A 15,316-nucleotide genomic window follows, 5' to 3' on the forward strand; every position below is an offset into this window, starting at 1 on the left:
CCCCCCTAGCTCTCTCCCCAGCCGGGGAAGAACCACCCTCCAGTGACTGCTGCCGTTGGTGAGGCAGCACGTGTGGTAACACCCCCTGAGTCGCTCCCGCCCCCTCCACCTTCCATAAACAAGCTTCATAGTACATACTGTAAAAATGGCATGTGTCTTTTCTTTCCTTTTATCTTCCCCCCTCACCCTCACCCTTTATTTTTTTTTTATGAGTTTATACCCCTCGACCTCCCCCTGGAGTACCTAGTTCATCAGTATTATCTATGCTAATGCAAATTACGTTTAGCTCTGGCTAGAGCTAATACTGGAGAGATAGTTCTCTGCCTCTTTAACATCATTAAAGAAGTACGTATGTCCGTTTCTTATAACCTTGAGGCGAGCGGGCTCTTGAAGAAATACCTGCCCTCCACGAGCCTTAATTGGATCCATCAGTTTCCAGAGCTGCCACCTCCTGTCCATAGTATCCCTACTAAGATCTGAACGTGCAAAGAACGAAAACTCTCCTACAGCAATTGGGGAGTTAGGGCGGGCTCTCTGCCAAACCGCTTGGCGTAGAAGAAAGTTACCAAAATATATATAAGGAAAGGGCGAGGGAATTGATTTCCTTTATTCCTCTGAATCAGGGGCAAACAGTGGGCTCTCTGGATTTGCGAATCCCAATCCCAATCTGCTAAGTCCGGGAAGGCCTTCTGAAGTACCCCTACTATATAAGCTCTGGGGTCCGAGCCCTCTGATCTCTCCGGAATACCAAATAGTCGTAGGTTGGATCGCCTTTGTCTGTTCTCCAAGTCTTCGACCTTTAGCTGCAGTACCTTCAACTGGTCATCATGTTTTTCCACTGCTCCTTCGAGTTTGGTATTTGTCTCCTCCACCTGTACCACCCGTTCCTGTAGTTCTATAGTTTCTTGGGAGACCCCCCCAGTTTTGATAGTAAGGTCCTGTAGGGAAGATTGCATCTTGTTGTTATCTTCCCTAAGTTGGAGATAATACTCCTGTGCCTCTGCCCGTTGATTGCTCAGTTGTTTACTCAGAGTGATAAGTATTTCATCCAGAGAGGAGGTACCAGCTCCAGCTCTTTCTCTAGTTGAATCAGTTGTTTGAGAGATTGAAGAAGGGCCCACAAGTATCTCAGTTATAGAGGAAGAGCCGGCTGTTGCATGGTCGTACAATTGAGTAGCTGAGTGAGTAGCTGGATGCGGAGCAATGGCGTCGGTGTTAGAGTTGACTTCATCCGATGAACTTAGCTCCAAGCTATTGTGAGACCCCTTCGCTTGTTCTTGCTCTTGCTCTTGCTCTTGAGGTTGCTGCCCTTCTATCTGATCCGCCAAAGGTAAATTGGAAAACTTTTCTCCGGGGAGATCGTTGCTGGCAGAGAATCTGTAGGGCTTCCACCTGACAGCCTCAATGTCATAGTTTTAACCAGACCCTTTGTTACAATCCAACTTCTAAGCGGGCTTTTCTCCAATGTGTGTTTTTTCAGGGGTAAATTGCTACTAGACTTCAATTTTTGCCGTTTAGAGATAGCGCCAGCCCTGTTGCCTTTCTTAGATTTTTGTCTGCCCTTGCCCTTATTCTTTGGGGTCTTGTCCTCTTCGGTTTCAGATTCAGCCTCATAATCCTCATAGGAGTCGTGCTCATTGTCTATAGAAAGCAGAGTTTGTACTGTGTTTTCATCAGATACCTCAAGTTCGCCCCCCTGGGCTTCTGGTATCCCCTCCAAATTATTTGGGAAAGTGCCGCTAGGGGCTATCTTTGGTACTAGCTTAATTGGCGGCTTGGAACAGGTCTTATTTATTTTGCTAGTATTAAACTCCAAAGCCATATCCTGTACACTTAGGAGATCAGTAGAGTCCACTCCCCTGCTTGTCTCAGAGTTTGGATTAGACTCAGCGTCTTGGCAGCTTAGAGACGTTGTTACTTCTCTCCCCTGTTGGATTGTATCAGAAATTGTAGAGGTTTTCTTTAAGGGTTGTAGGGTTGTCTCTCCCACCGCCCCCCCGTATTTGCTAATGATTTGGGTCCCGTTCTGTCCGCCTTAGTCTGTAGCCCAGCTGGAAAAATAGACGGTCTCAGTACCTGTTCAGCTGCACCGGTAGTTTTCCTTTCCCCCGTTGAAACAGGAGCGGAGGCGGATACAGCAGCCTCATTATTCTCCAGCGGAACATCAATGGTGGGTGCCTCCAAGGTCTGTGAAGAGGTAGCCACTGCCGTCGCTGCCGTCGATGCTGTGGCTTGAGATGCAATAACAGTGGCAGCAGGGGCGGTAGCAGAGGAAGAAGTCACCGGGGGGGGGGGGCGACACCGCCACCGCTGTCATTGCGGCTGCTGCTGTAACCACCGCCTGTTTACTATTTCGGGTTTGTCGTGGCGGCAATGGAGTTGGGTTTTTCGGAGACATCCTCCGCATTGGATGCGGAGGAGAATTTCAAGAGGTTCTAATGGCTCCTACACTATTTGGCCTTGAGGATAAGTGTAGTACAGAGTGAAAAGTTATTTTTGAGTTTTAAGTAGTTCCTGGAAAAAAAGAAGGTTTTCTTACAGAAAGTGGTGGGCACGGATTAGTTAAAGGACAACAGAGTATTTCCCAAAGCAAACGGTGTTCTTACCATAACACTTGACGTCATGGAAAAATAACTGCACTTTGAATGAGTTCAGAAAAACTGTTTCTTTTAATAAGCTAATTCAAGCAGCCAATCAAAATATGGAGTAGAGGTAATGTAAGTCTGCAATGCTGTCCACATTATTTGTACAAACTTTTGGTTATAATGTCATTTTAAAATTCCAACTATATAAACCTGATGAAAGTAATTTTTCAACTTTAATTACAAATGTTGTGGCTACACAGTCGTTGATTTTAGGAAGAACATTTGTAACTGCAGCTATTATATGACATAATGGTCCTTTGACAACATCCGCTTATTACACAGCTTATTTAAAATGTAAAAAAAAGCTGGTGTTTCGGAAATGATTCCCATTTGACTATGAAACAATGTTGCCTTTTGACTTAAAATATTCTTACTTTGTGTTTTCAGAAGAGAGAATTTAGGGTAGGTAACTGGCCTATAATGATTCTAGGAGTTGATATAATTTTATGTACTGTTTTAAATTTCTTTGTGATTAACAGTGATCAAGAGAATTAAATAATTGTAGTAGTCATAGAGGTAGTGTAAATGTGCCTCATAGTAAGCAGTATCAGTGTCATAGGAAATGTGGAACATGAGTGAGCAAGAAGGGTGAGATATTACTAGTACAGGATTGTGAAAGTGATCTTGAACGTTTTCTTTCTGAAAGTTGCGGAAAAAGAAAATGACGGGATTTGCTTAGAAGAATTCCAAGACTTATAAATGGCTCTTACACTATTTGGCCCTGAGGAGAAGTGCGGTAGAGAGCAAGAAGTCATTTATTGTATGTAACATATTTGTCAAAACGATGGAGCTTTTCTTTCAGAAAGTGGCGGGCAGAAAATAATAGCAGCACAACAGAGTATAAGCTGTTCATAGGACATCCTTCGACGTCATGGAAAGTAAGTTACTTTTGAGGAGTTCTGATTTCTGATTGGTTATGTTATATGGGTTTTTTAAACACAATCATTTTGATTGTGTTTTTTTTTCCCCGCTGTTATATGATGAATACCTTCAACTCACTGTTTTTAGTGAAATTTGATACATTCTGAGAACAGCAAAAAAAAAACATTTAACATGTATAATTAATTCTGTACTTTGTATAGTGAATTTTAATTTGTACTCGTCTTGTCTCATGCTCACTCATCTTTTACTACCTTCTATCAATCCTCTTTACATACTCACATTGCCTTTTGTTTTATTCTCTTTCACCCTTGCTCTCTAACTCCACTTATCTTTCAACCTTTGTTTCCCTATTCCAACTCTGCTTTTTTCTTTTCTCCCTTGCACCATTTTCCAGCTTTTAGACCTTCTGCTTCGCTTGTCTTTTCCATCTTTCCTCCCTTTGTTTTCTAAATTAAATATTTTTGGGTTCTCCTTTTTTGGTGCAATCAGTTAGTATAACTCACCCTCACTCATTTATCTTTCTTTGTTGCCTCACTCAGTCTGTATCTGACACTCTTTCCTTCACTTCCTCTGTCTCCTCTCTCCCTCACTCTCTTTTCCTTATTCACCCTTTCCTTATATTGTTTACCTTACTCACTTTCTTTTAGTAGCTTACACAACTTCAATTTAGTTTTCTCTTCTATCCTTCTTTTCTGTCACTGAAAGTATCTTCCTTTTTTTTCTTTTAGTAATTTACTCTATTACAATTTCTTTTTGTCTCTGACTGTCTATCACCGTTTCTTTCTCTTTTTTTTGTGCATGTTTATCTCTAACTTTATTTCTTTGTAAAATTGGATGATTTTCAATCTTTTCCCTTGTCTTTTCTAATTTTTAAATACATGTTTTAATATTTTTCAAATTTTTGTTCTTTCTTTCACAGATTGAAAGTATAAACATAACAAGTGACTAAGTTAACGACAATTATAAGGTAAGTGTTTTGTACTCTTTTCGTTACATTTCTATCACATTTAACTTCTATTAGTTCCACTGCTTCATTTCTTTAACCCTCAGTTTCCTGCCTTTGCTACTTCCCTCATTGCTTTTTCTATTACTTACTTACTCTACTCCTTCCATTCCTTTTCTCAGTCTCTCTGTTCTCATAGTTCCTCACTCCTGTTCACTCACTCCGTCTCTATTACTCTCACTGTCTTTGACTCATCACTCTTTCACTACTTGTTCATTATGCTTTCTCCCTGTAGTTCAAGCACACTATGTTATTTACATTTCTTTGCTGTTTCAATCATTCCTTTTCTGTCACTTCTTCTTTTCTGCTTTCTGTTTTTTCTCTCTGTTATTCCACATGTTTTAACCTTTGTCACTGTCATACATCTTGTTTTATTCCTATTTACTTTTGCTCACTGTTTTCTTTACACTTTCCCTCAGGGTTGTTCTTTTAGTCCGGTTCTATCCCTACCTCTCATTCCACATCCTTTACTGTTTTTCTTCTTAATTTGAACATTCACTCACATTCTCTAAGAAACTCTTGTTTATTATTCTTCTACTCTCCTTTTTTTCTTTCACTTCCTTATCTATTTTGTTTTTCTCAATTATACCCTCTTACATCTTTTCTTCGGTAAATAGATCTATTAAACAGTATCTCTGTGTTACTCCCTCTAGCTGTCTTTCTTTTAACATTACTCTCTGTTTCCTTCCCTTATACTCACTCTTCCTTTTTTTTCAAATTTTTTTTTTGTTTGGCATCCGGTTCGCGTACCGGAGCGCGAACCGGGAAGCGAATCAAAAGAAATAGAGGTTGCCAGAGTGCTAAACATTCTAGCAATTTTTTATAAAGGGGAGGTACTTCTGAAAAGTACTTTTTTTTATTGTTTTTGTTGTTTTATATTTTTTTATTATTTTTCTGATTTTTTTTTTACTTTTTTTGTATTTTTTGGACGGTTTTATATGTTTTTTTGTTTTTTTTGGGGGGGGGAACGAAAATCACTCATTGTAAAGGGCTCAACAGGAGCAACAAAAAAAAAGTTCATTTATTTTCTGGGGCGTTTTGGACATTTGTGATTTTCAATAGCTGTGTTGATCAAATTTATGCTACTCTCCCTATAGCAAATTAATTTGCCGCAAAAAATGCACACTTGCTTCACGTCCCCGAACTTCAACTGGATTTTTGGGACCGTCTCCCTCGCCTCTGGTCCCGTCACTGCCTGTTCAGATGATGTACTGGCCACAGGAGGGGGGTTATCCTGCAGGTCACGTACCTGCGCAGCACTATAATTTATAGGGTGCCACCTGTCCATGTGCCGATGCATTGTGTAATTGCCATAGCTGTACTTCTTATCAGTCCCTCTGGAGAGATCTTTTTTACAGATGAGACAGGTAACGTAGCGGGCATTTACTTTTTTTTGGCCCCGGGGAAATGTGAAAAATTGCCAGATGTAATTTTCTTTCACATGGGACCTCCTTGGCTCTTCAGGCAAAAACTGCCTCCTCTCTTCCTCCTCTTCCTCTTCTTCCTCCTCTTGATGAAGGATAACCTGAGGAGGTGGTCCTCTCTTCCTAGGAGGTGGTGGTGGTGGTGGGGCTGCACCAGCTGCAGCTACTAATGAAGCCATTTCTTATTAATCAAACTAGGTCTTCCTCTCACAAAGTTGAAAGTCAGAGTGAGAAAAAAGGTGGGGGCTTTCATCATTTGGGAAAAAAAATAGTTCTAAACCAATGAAAAGTGTTATTTTTAGGTCACATGACCTAGCCTTACATCATTAGGAAACCAAAAGTGAAATGAACCAATGAAAAGTTTTATTACCAAGTCACATGACCTGTTACGCTTACGTTACTCGCTCCGCGCCGCGCCCCGGATCGCTTCCGGGGAGCTGCGCTTCGCGCCTTGGTTCGCGCTCCGGAGCACTTCCGGGTGCGCTAACGCGGCGCGTCATAAGACGCATTACGCGACAACGCGATACGTCGCGCTTACGCGACGTGTCACGATGTTGTTTTCTAACGCGGCAGTTGCGCAAACGGAACGTTTACCGGTTCGCGGACCGAGTCGCGGCACCAAATTCAGCTAATGGGAAGCTACCCGGTTCGCGGACCGTTAGCGCAACAAAAAAAAATAATAACAAAAAAATACATTAAAAAATTATATTAAAAACATATAAAATATATTTTTCGATTTAATGAAGAATACATTTTAAACCTTTTGATATTTGCTATTAAAAAACCATTGAAATTCACTGAAAAAACCATAGGTTATAGACCTGAAAATTCACTGAAAAAACCATAGGTTAGAGACCATATATAGTTAGCTGGACATTTTATTGACATAAAACCAATGAAATTCCATATATAGTTAGTTGCACTAACTATATATCGCGCACCCGCAATCCACTACTGATCATGTCACATATTACATCATTCATGACATGGTCAGTGACATCACTGATGACATCACTGATGACATCTCAAATGACATCACTGATGACATCACTGATGACATCTCAAATGACATCACTGATGACATCACTGATGACTACATCCAGTGACTGTATGTTTCTGTAAAGTTAAAATATGTCTTACATATTGAAGAATGAGTGGATGTATAAGTGTCTGGATGAAGGAATTAGTAGGTGCATGACTGACTGTATGAGTGAGTGATTAAATGTGTCTCACTGAGTGCATGGGTTAGTGACTAAACTGTTTTAATTTGTGCATCATTATGTCTGTTGTTCTGTAAACTGCTGCATGTGTTGATCATTAGCTATATGATTAACTATATGGGTTATTGATTGGTTGCCCAAGTATTTGTATGGGAGACTGAGTGTGTGTGTGGGTGACTGGGAGGTATATGACTTTGTGCATAGATGTGTGAGCAGTTGATTCACTAGATGTATGGGTTCAAAAGTGCATGTGCAAACCGCTGTATGGGCGGTTGACTGTGTGCATGAGTGTATTGGTGAGTGAATGGATATCTCAGTACTACATGTCAAAGTAAGTACATATGTAAAACACAGTACATGTGAGAGTTGACATATATAAATAACTGTGCATAACAGCCAGTGAATGTGTGAGTGGCTGTATGGATCATTGTGAACTTGTATCCAGGATTGTATAAGAGAGTAAATATGTGTTAGTATATGTTTGAATAAGTAAGGTGTGTATAACTGTATAGTTGAGAAAATGGAGGTGTGATTGATTCTTTGCATGACTGACTAGGTGTGTGTGTAACTTCATGGATGAGTGACAGTCTGTGAGTGTCTGTTTACACTGAGTGTATCTAAGATTATATTAGAGTCTGAAGAGGTTCATCGTATTATCACATGAATGATGTCATCAGTGATGTGATCAGTAATGTCAAATGAGATGTCATCAGTGATGTCATCAGTGATGTCATTTGAGATGTCATCAGTGATGTCATCAGTGATGTCATTTGAGATGTCATCAGTGATGTCATCAGTGATGTCACTGACCATGTCATGAATGATGTAATATGTGACATGATCAGCAGTGGATTGCGGGTGCGCGATATATAGTTAGTGCAACTAACTATATATGGAATTTCAATGGTTTTGTGTGAGTAAAATAAGGTTTTGTAAATGCTAATTCCTAACTATATATGGTCTATAACCCATGGTTTTTTCAGTGAATTTTCAAGGTTTTGTAAATGCTAATTCCTCACTATATATGGTCTATAACCTATGGTTTTTGCAGTGAATTTCAATGGTTTTTTATTAGCAAATATCAAAAGCTTTAAAATGTCAAGTACGTGGTAGGTAAAAACATTTTCGTGTTTATGCACGCTGATGTGCTTTGAACGCTGCCCCCCCCTCTTTTCTTTTAGGAGTATTCTCTCTTTGCAGATAGTGAAGGGTAGGTAACGCAGGCCTTTGCCCCCGTTGTAATCCGTCGTGCCTGCTTCCCTCACCATTTGATTGATTGTTATTCAAGCATTTACTGTTTTGGAATTGCTTCTCTTTGGTTCATTCTCTATTTACAAACAAGCACAGAGTCGCAATACTCTGTTTAGTCTTTGCAGATAGTGAAAAATCGTTGGAAAAAACAAAAGGAATCAAGCAAAATCAGTAGGCCACTAATGGGATCTCTTTTTGACCTCGCTAAAATAGAAACATTAGGAACAACCCCTCATGAGAAATATGAAACTAGTGAGAGGAACCGAGCTCGACGCCATGATGGCTGCAAGACAGCTCGGCTCCGCAGCCCATCCCGCCCAAAATAACGACAAACCCTATGCAAATATTATAAATATATACAACACACCAGCAAAGTAACAGGGTAAAACGTTTTATTAAATAACTAATTACATGGCAGCCTGCTGCAACATCGATCCAAATACATGCCGCCGTTCCCGGGATTGCTCCCCGACTACTCTGCGGCCTACGAGATGGAGAGGCCGGGGCGTTGACTAGACGGGGCCTCCGGCCGCAACCACAGCGCCAACGATCGCTGCTGACGGAGGGGAGCCTTGCCGGTGAGACCACTGATCTGAAGAACCTCTGCCTGCGGTGCCTCCCTGAGCCGCTTGACGGAGGCCCCCGAGGGGCGGTGTGGTGGCGCGGACTCGGAGGGGGCGCTTGGCGCCTGCCCCCTCCCCAAGTCTTGTTGCCCTGGTGTGGCCTGAGATCGCCCCCGAAATAGGCGGCCGGCTCCCGGGGTACGGCAGAACTTTTTGCCTTTTGGTGACTCTTCATTCTGGACCTTGTCCCACAATCCGTTTGACCAGAAGACACATCTTGCGGTGCCCTCGCAATGCGGCCTGGTCCCTGAATGTGTGCAGGGGGACGGTATTGATTGGATCAAGATGGCGGCTTCACACAAAGCTGACTCAAGTGTTGCTGCTGATGCTATGCAGACAAAAACTGGTTTTCAGTTTGTACATTCTTCAGGATTTTTCCATCCAAGGCTGATTGAGAGTTTGTAGAACGATGGCTTCAGATTTTCAACATACTACTCTTCAACATTCTTCATAAATGTAACAATGTGAGACTCACTAGGAGAACTGCCGTTTATCTTTCCTTTCAAAATGCTGCCAACAATATTTTCTGAATGGAAGACACCATATTGTAGCATAAAGGGCTGCATCAAGGGTGGTATTGCCCAGAATGTCTTGTTTTCTAGTGCTCGTAATGACGAAGCCAGAACTGCCGAAAGGGATTCTGGTCCTGCCGCTACTTATGGGAGACATTGAACTATACTCTGGACCTGCCTGGCCTCGACCAAAATGGCGCCAGTATGGGAGCGACTTGCAACTCCTTATGACGTTCTAGTTACTTAGCCTTGACGTTATGGGGGATGTATGCTGTCTTTGTGCACATGGCGGGCGGGGAAGGGTACTGACTAGGAATACGGACAACCCTATTGATGTCGATTTTTCATTATTGATTATTGTATTAATAAAGCTTTGAAATAATGTTACCCATGATACTCGCCCATGGTGTGCGTATGGACGATTTTATTGTAACTGATCCTATTATACTTTCAATTATAAAATCAACCTTCACTGATCCTGCAACCGTTTGTCACGTTTAGTTTTTTCAATTAAATGGCTCGCTTGTTACATACTCCTATACCCCTGGCTTTTGAGAGACACCATCTTGTAGAATAAAGGGCTGCGTCAAGGGTGGTATTGCCCAGAATGTCTTGTTTTCTAGTGCTCGTAATGACGAAGCCAGAACTGCCGAAAGGGATTCTGGTCCTGCTGCTACTTATTGGAGACATTGAACTATACTCTGGACCTGCCTGGCCTCGACCAAAATGGCGCCAGTATGGGAGCGAATTGCAACTCCTTATGACGTTCTAGTTACTTAGCCTTGATGTTATGGGGGATGTATGCGGTCTTTGTGCACATGGCGGGCGGGGAAGGGTACTGACTGGGAATACGGACAACCCTATTGATGTCGATTTTTAATTATTGATTATTGTATTAATAAAGCTTCGAAGTAATGTTACCCATGATACTCGCCATGGTGTGCGTATGGACGATTTTATTGTAACTGATCCTGTTATACTTTCAATTAAAAAATCAACCTTCACTGATTCTGCAACCGTTTGTCACGTTTAGTTTTTTCAATTAAATGGCTCGCTTGTTACATACTCCTATACCCCTGGCTTTTGAAAGACACCATCTTGTAGAATAAAGGGCTGCGTCAAGGGTGGTATTGCCCAGAATGTCTTGTTTTCTAGTGCTCGTAATGACGAAACCAGAACTGCCGAAAGGGATTCTGCTCCTGCCGCTAGTTATGGGAGACATTGAACTATACTCTGGACCTGCCTGGCCTCGACCAAAATGGCGCCAGTATGGGAGCGACTTGCAACTCCTTATGACGTTCTAGTTACTTAGCCTTGAGGTTATGGGGGATGTATGCGGTCGTTGTGCACAAGGCGGGCGGGGAAGGGTACTGACTACGAATACGGACAACCCTATTGATGTCGATTTTTCATTATTGATTATTGTATTAATAAAGCTTCGAAATAATGTTACCCATGATACTCGCCCATGGTGTGCGTATGGACGATTTTATTGTAACTGATCCTATTATACTTTCAATTATAAAATCAACCTTCACTGATCCTGCAACCGTTTGTCACGTTTAGTTTTTTCAATTAAATGGCTCGCTTGTTACATACTCCTATACCCCTGGCTTTTGAAAGACACCATCTTGTAGAATAAAGGGCTGCGTCAAGGGTGGTATTGCCCAGAATGTCTTGTTTTCTAGTGCTCGTAATGACGAAGCCAGAACTGCCGAAAGGGATTCTGGTCCTGCTGCTACTTATTGGAGACATTGAACTATACTCTGGACCTGCCTGGCCTCGACCAAAATGGCGCCAGTATGGGAGCGAATTGCAACTCCTTATGACGTTCTAGTTACTTAGCCTTGATGTTATGGGGGATGTATGCGGTCTTTGTGCACATGGCGGGCGGGGAAGGGTACTGACTGGGAATACGGACAACCCTATTGATGTCGATTTTTCATTATTGATTATTGTATTAATAAAGCTTCGAAGTAATGTTACCCATGATACTCGCCCATGGTGTGCGTATGGACGATTTTATTGTAACTGATCCTGTTATACTTTCAATTAAAAAATCAACCTTCAGTGATTCTGCAACCGTTTGTCACGTTTAGTTTTTTCAATTAAATGGCTCGCTTGTTACATACTCCTATACCCCTGGCTTTTGAAAGACACCATCTGTAGAATAAAGGGCTGCGTCAAGGGTGGTATTGCCCAGAATGTCTTGTTTTCTAGTGCTCGTAATGACGAAGCCAGAACTGCCGAAAGGGATTCTGCTCCTGCCGCTACTTATGGGAGACATTGAACTATACTCTGGACCTGCCTGGCCTCGACCAAAATGGCGCCAGTATGGGAGCGACTTGCAACTCCTTATGACGTTCTAGTTACTTAGCCTTGAGGTTATGGGGGATGTATGCGGTCTTTGTGCACAAGGCGGGCGGGGAAGGGTACTGACTACGAATACGGACAACCCTATTGATGTCGATTTTTCATTATTGATTATTGTATTAATAAAGCTTTGAAATAATGTTACCCATGATACTCGACCATGGTGTGTGTATGGACGATTTTATTGTAACTGATCCTGTTATACTTTCAATTATAAAATCAACCTTCACTGATCCTGCAACCGTTTGTCACGTTTAGTTTTTTCAATTAAATGGCTCGCTTGTTACATACTCCTATACCCCTCGCTTTTGACCCTTTCCTACGCGCGGTCTGTACCACCGCCCTCGGGCGATCTATGTAATGAACAGACTACCATTGCCGAAACACAAGGGAATGCATCTCAGAGAGATAAGTCAAGTACGTGGTAGATAAAAACATTTTCGTGTTTATGCACGCTGATGTGCTTTGAACGCTGCCCCCCCCCCCCCTCATCATTTAGATTACCACCGCCCATTGCACAAAAGTGTACCGGGCGCTCCCCACGCAAAAAAAAAAGATTCTTTATTTATTTTTTTTATTTTTTTTTGCTCCGCGGGGCCCTTTTAAAGCCTCCACATCAAACCTAGGGGGTCAGGGAGGATCTACTATGCCCCCTTATGGTCATTTCCCCCTTTGTTTTGGCCTCCTCTTGTCTCTCGATCCTACCGAGAGACAAGATGGCGGCCGCTCCGGACTGTTTAGAATGTTGACAGACATCGGAGAGCCAATCAGCTTCCCTTCGCAAAGTTCCGTTACACGTCAAGTACGCAAACCGGAGCGCTACCCGGAGCGCTGTTACAGATATATATATTTTTTTGAACGTTAATTTATCAAAATCCACTGGAGCACATATATTGAGACCTAGCAAAGGCACATCGGGCTACCAGTCCCTACAATTTTGCCAAGTTTCGTGCAAATCCATTCAGCCCTTCGAGCTAAAAGTGAGGCCAACCGCCATATGGAAATTAACATGGGAAACACGCGTTTTGGGACCCCCCTTTTTTCTCGGCCCCCCCTTGACGAAACCCCCCCAAATTTTCGGGGGCTGCTCAGAAACAAAATGTTCCATTTTCCTGAAAATTTCAGCCAATTCCGTCCATAAACGCCAAAGTTATTAGACATAGAATTTTCAAAAATCCCATAGAGAAAAAATCCTAACTATATATACCTACTGGCGTCCGCCAGTAGGTAATATATATATTCACTGAAAAAAACATAGGTTTTAGGGACGTTATAGTTAGTTTGACATTCTTCTTGTACAAAACCATAGAACTTCCCCATTATAGTTAGTTCAGCTAGCTATAACTCGTGCACCCGCAATGCACTGCTGATGACGTCACATATTACATCATGACATGGTCAGTGACATCACTGATGACATCACTAATGACATCACTGATGACATCATCCAGTGACTGTGTTTTTCTTTAAAGTGTAAATATGTATTATATATATATATATATATGCCAAGCTGTATTAAAGAATGAGCGGGTGTATACGTGTCTGGATGGAGGATTTAGTAGGAGTGTGACTGACTGTTTAAGTGAGTGATTACATGTGTCTTACTGATTGCATGGGTTAGTGACTAAACTGTGTGAATGTCTGTATCAGTCTGTCTGTTGTTGTATAAGCTGCTGCATGGGTTGGTCAGTAGCTACATAAGTGTCTATATGGGTTATCAATTGGTTGCCTGAGTGTGTGTGTGGGTGGGTGAGAGGTGTGTGACTCTGTGCATAGATGTTTGAGTGGTTGATTCACTTTGTGTATGGGTTCAAGAGTGCATGTGGAAACAGCTGTATGGGTGGGTGAGTGTGTGTATGGGTGTGGTGGTGAGTGAATGGATGTCTCAATGGTACATATCCAACATGTAAAGATCAGTGTATGTGAGAACTGAAGTATATACATGACTATATGTGAGAATCAGTGATTATGAGAGTGGCTGTATGGATGAGTGAGTACTTGTATCAGTGATTGCATAAAAGAATAAGTATGCGTTTGTTTCTGTTTTAATAACTGATGTGGTGTGTGTATAACTGTATAGGTCAGTAAATGGAAGTGTGATTGATTCTTTGCATGACGGACTACGTGTGTGAGTAACTCTGAATGAGTGGTGGTGTGGTGAGTGCATGTATAGGTGTATGAGTGTTTATAATAGGGTTGTATTGATGAGTGACTGCATGTATGTGTGATTGTATGGGTGAATCAGAGGATGTGTGAGAAGACCTAGGAATCAGTGAGTACGTATGTAGTAACTCGTATTGATGTGTCAATAGTTTTGAAAATGGTAGTCTGTATTTTACATTGGGTGTATCAAAGGTTATATTAGAGTGTGAGGAGGTGCATCAGATTTTCACGTGGATGTCATCAGTGATATAATTTGAGATGTCATCAGTGATGTCATCAGTGATGTCACTAACCAAGTAATGAATTATGTAATATGTAACATAATCAGCAGTGCATTGCGGGTGCGCGAGTTATAGTTAGCTGAACTAACTATAACAGGGGAATTTCTAAGGTTTTGAACGACAAGAATGTCAAACTAACTATACCGTCCCTTAAACCTATGTTTTTTTCAGTGAATTTCTAAGGTTTTGTAAATGCTAATTTGTAACTATAACATGCCTGAAATGTATGGTTTTTCAGTGAATTTCAAAGGTTTTTTTAAATGCAAATTTCTAATTATAATGTTCAATAAACCTATGTTTTTTTCTGTGATTTTAAATTATCATCCTATTCTCAACCTGGTGAAAACTGTCCGCTGTCCCCGGCCTACACTGCTGTCTGCAGGGCTCACAATTTAAGATTAGTACTGATGCAAATTGTGTAAGAGACTGCAATCGGTTAAGAAGACCAAATGCTCCCAGTCTGTGCAGCTCAAGTCAACGCCACATGGCTGTGGACCTTTGTGACCACTGCCTCCCGCCTACACTGTGGTCAGCAGGACTCACAATTCAAATTCATTCTTGATTCATTAATTTCAGAGTACAGTAGGCAACCAACTATAACGTCCCTGAAACCTACATATTTCAACAATGTAGTCCATACATACTTCATCTTTTGTTCCATACGCCTACGCAGCGGTCAGCAGAGCTCACAATTTGAATTTAGTCTTGATTCATTATTTGCAGACAGAATTGTACTCCATGTCCTCTAATTTTTTCAAGAGGAAGTGACAAAAAGCATTCCTTGGTGTCTGTGCTGACTACTGCCTTCGGTCTACATTGCCGACATCAGGGCTCACAATTGAGATCGAGTTGTGATTGCAGAAAACGCAGTCCAGTAGTCAACAGACATTGCTCCCAGTGCAGCCTGCCCGGACCACGCATCATCGCAGGCTGCACACA

The sequence above is a fragment of the Lissotriton helveticus genome, chromosome 4_1, assembly GCF_964261635.1.
Source record: "Lissotriton helveticus chromosome 4_1, aLisHel1.1, whole genome shotgun sequence".
Lineage (NCBI taxonomy): Eukaryota > Metazoa > Chordata > Amphibia > Caudata > Salamandridae > Lissotriton > Lissotriton helveticus.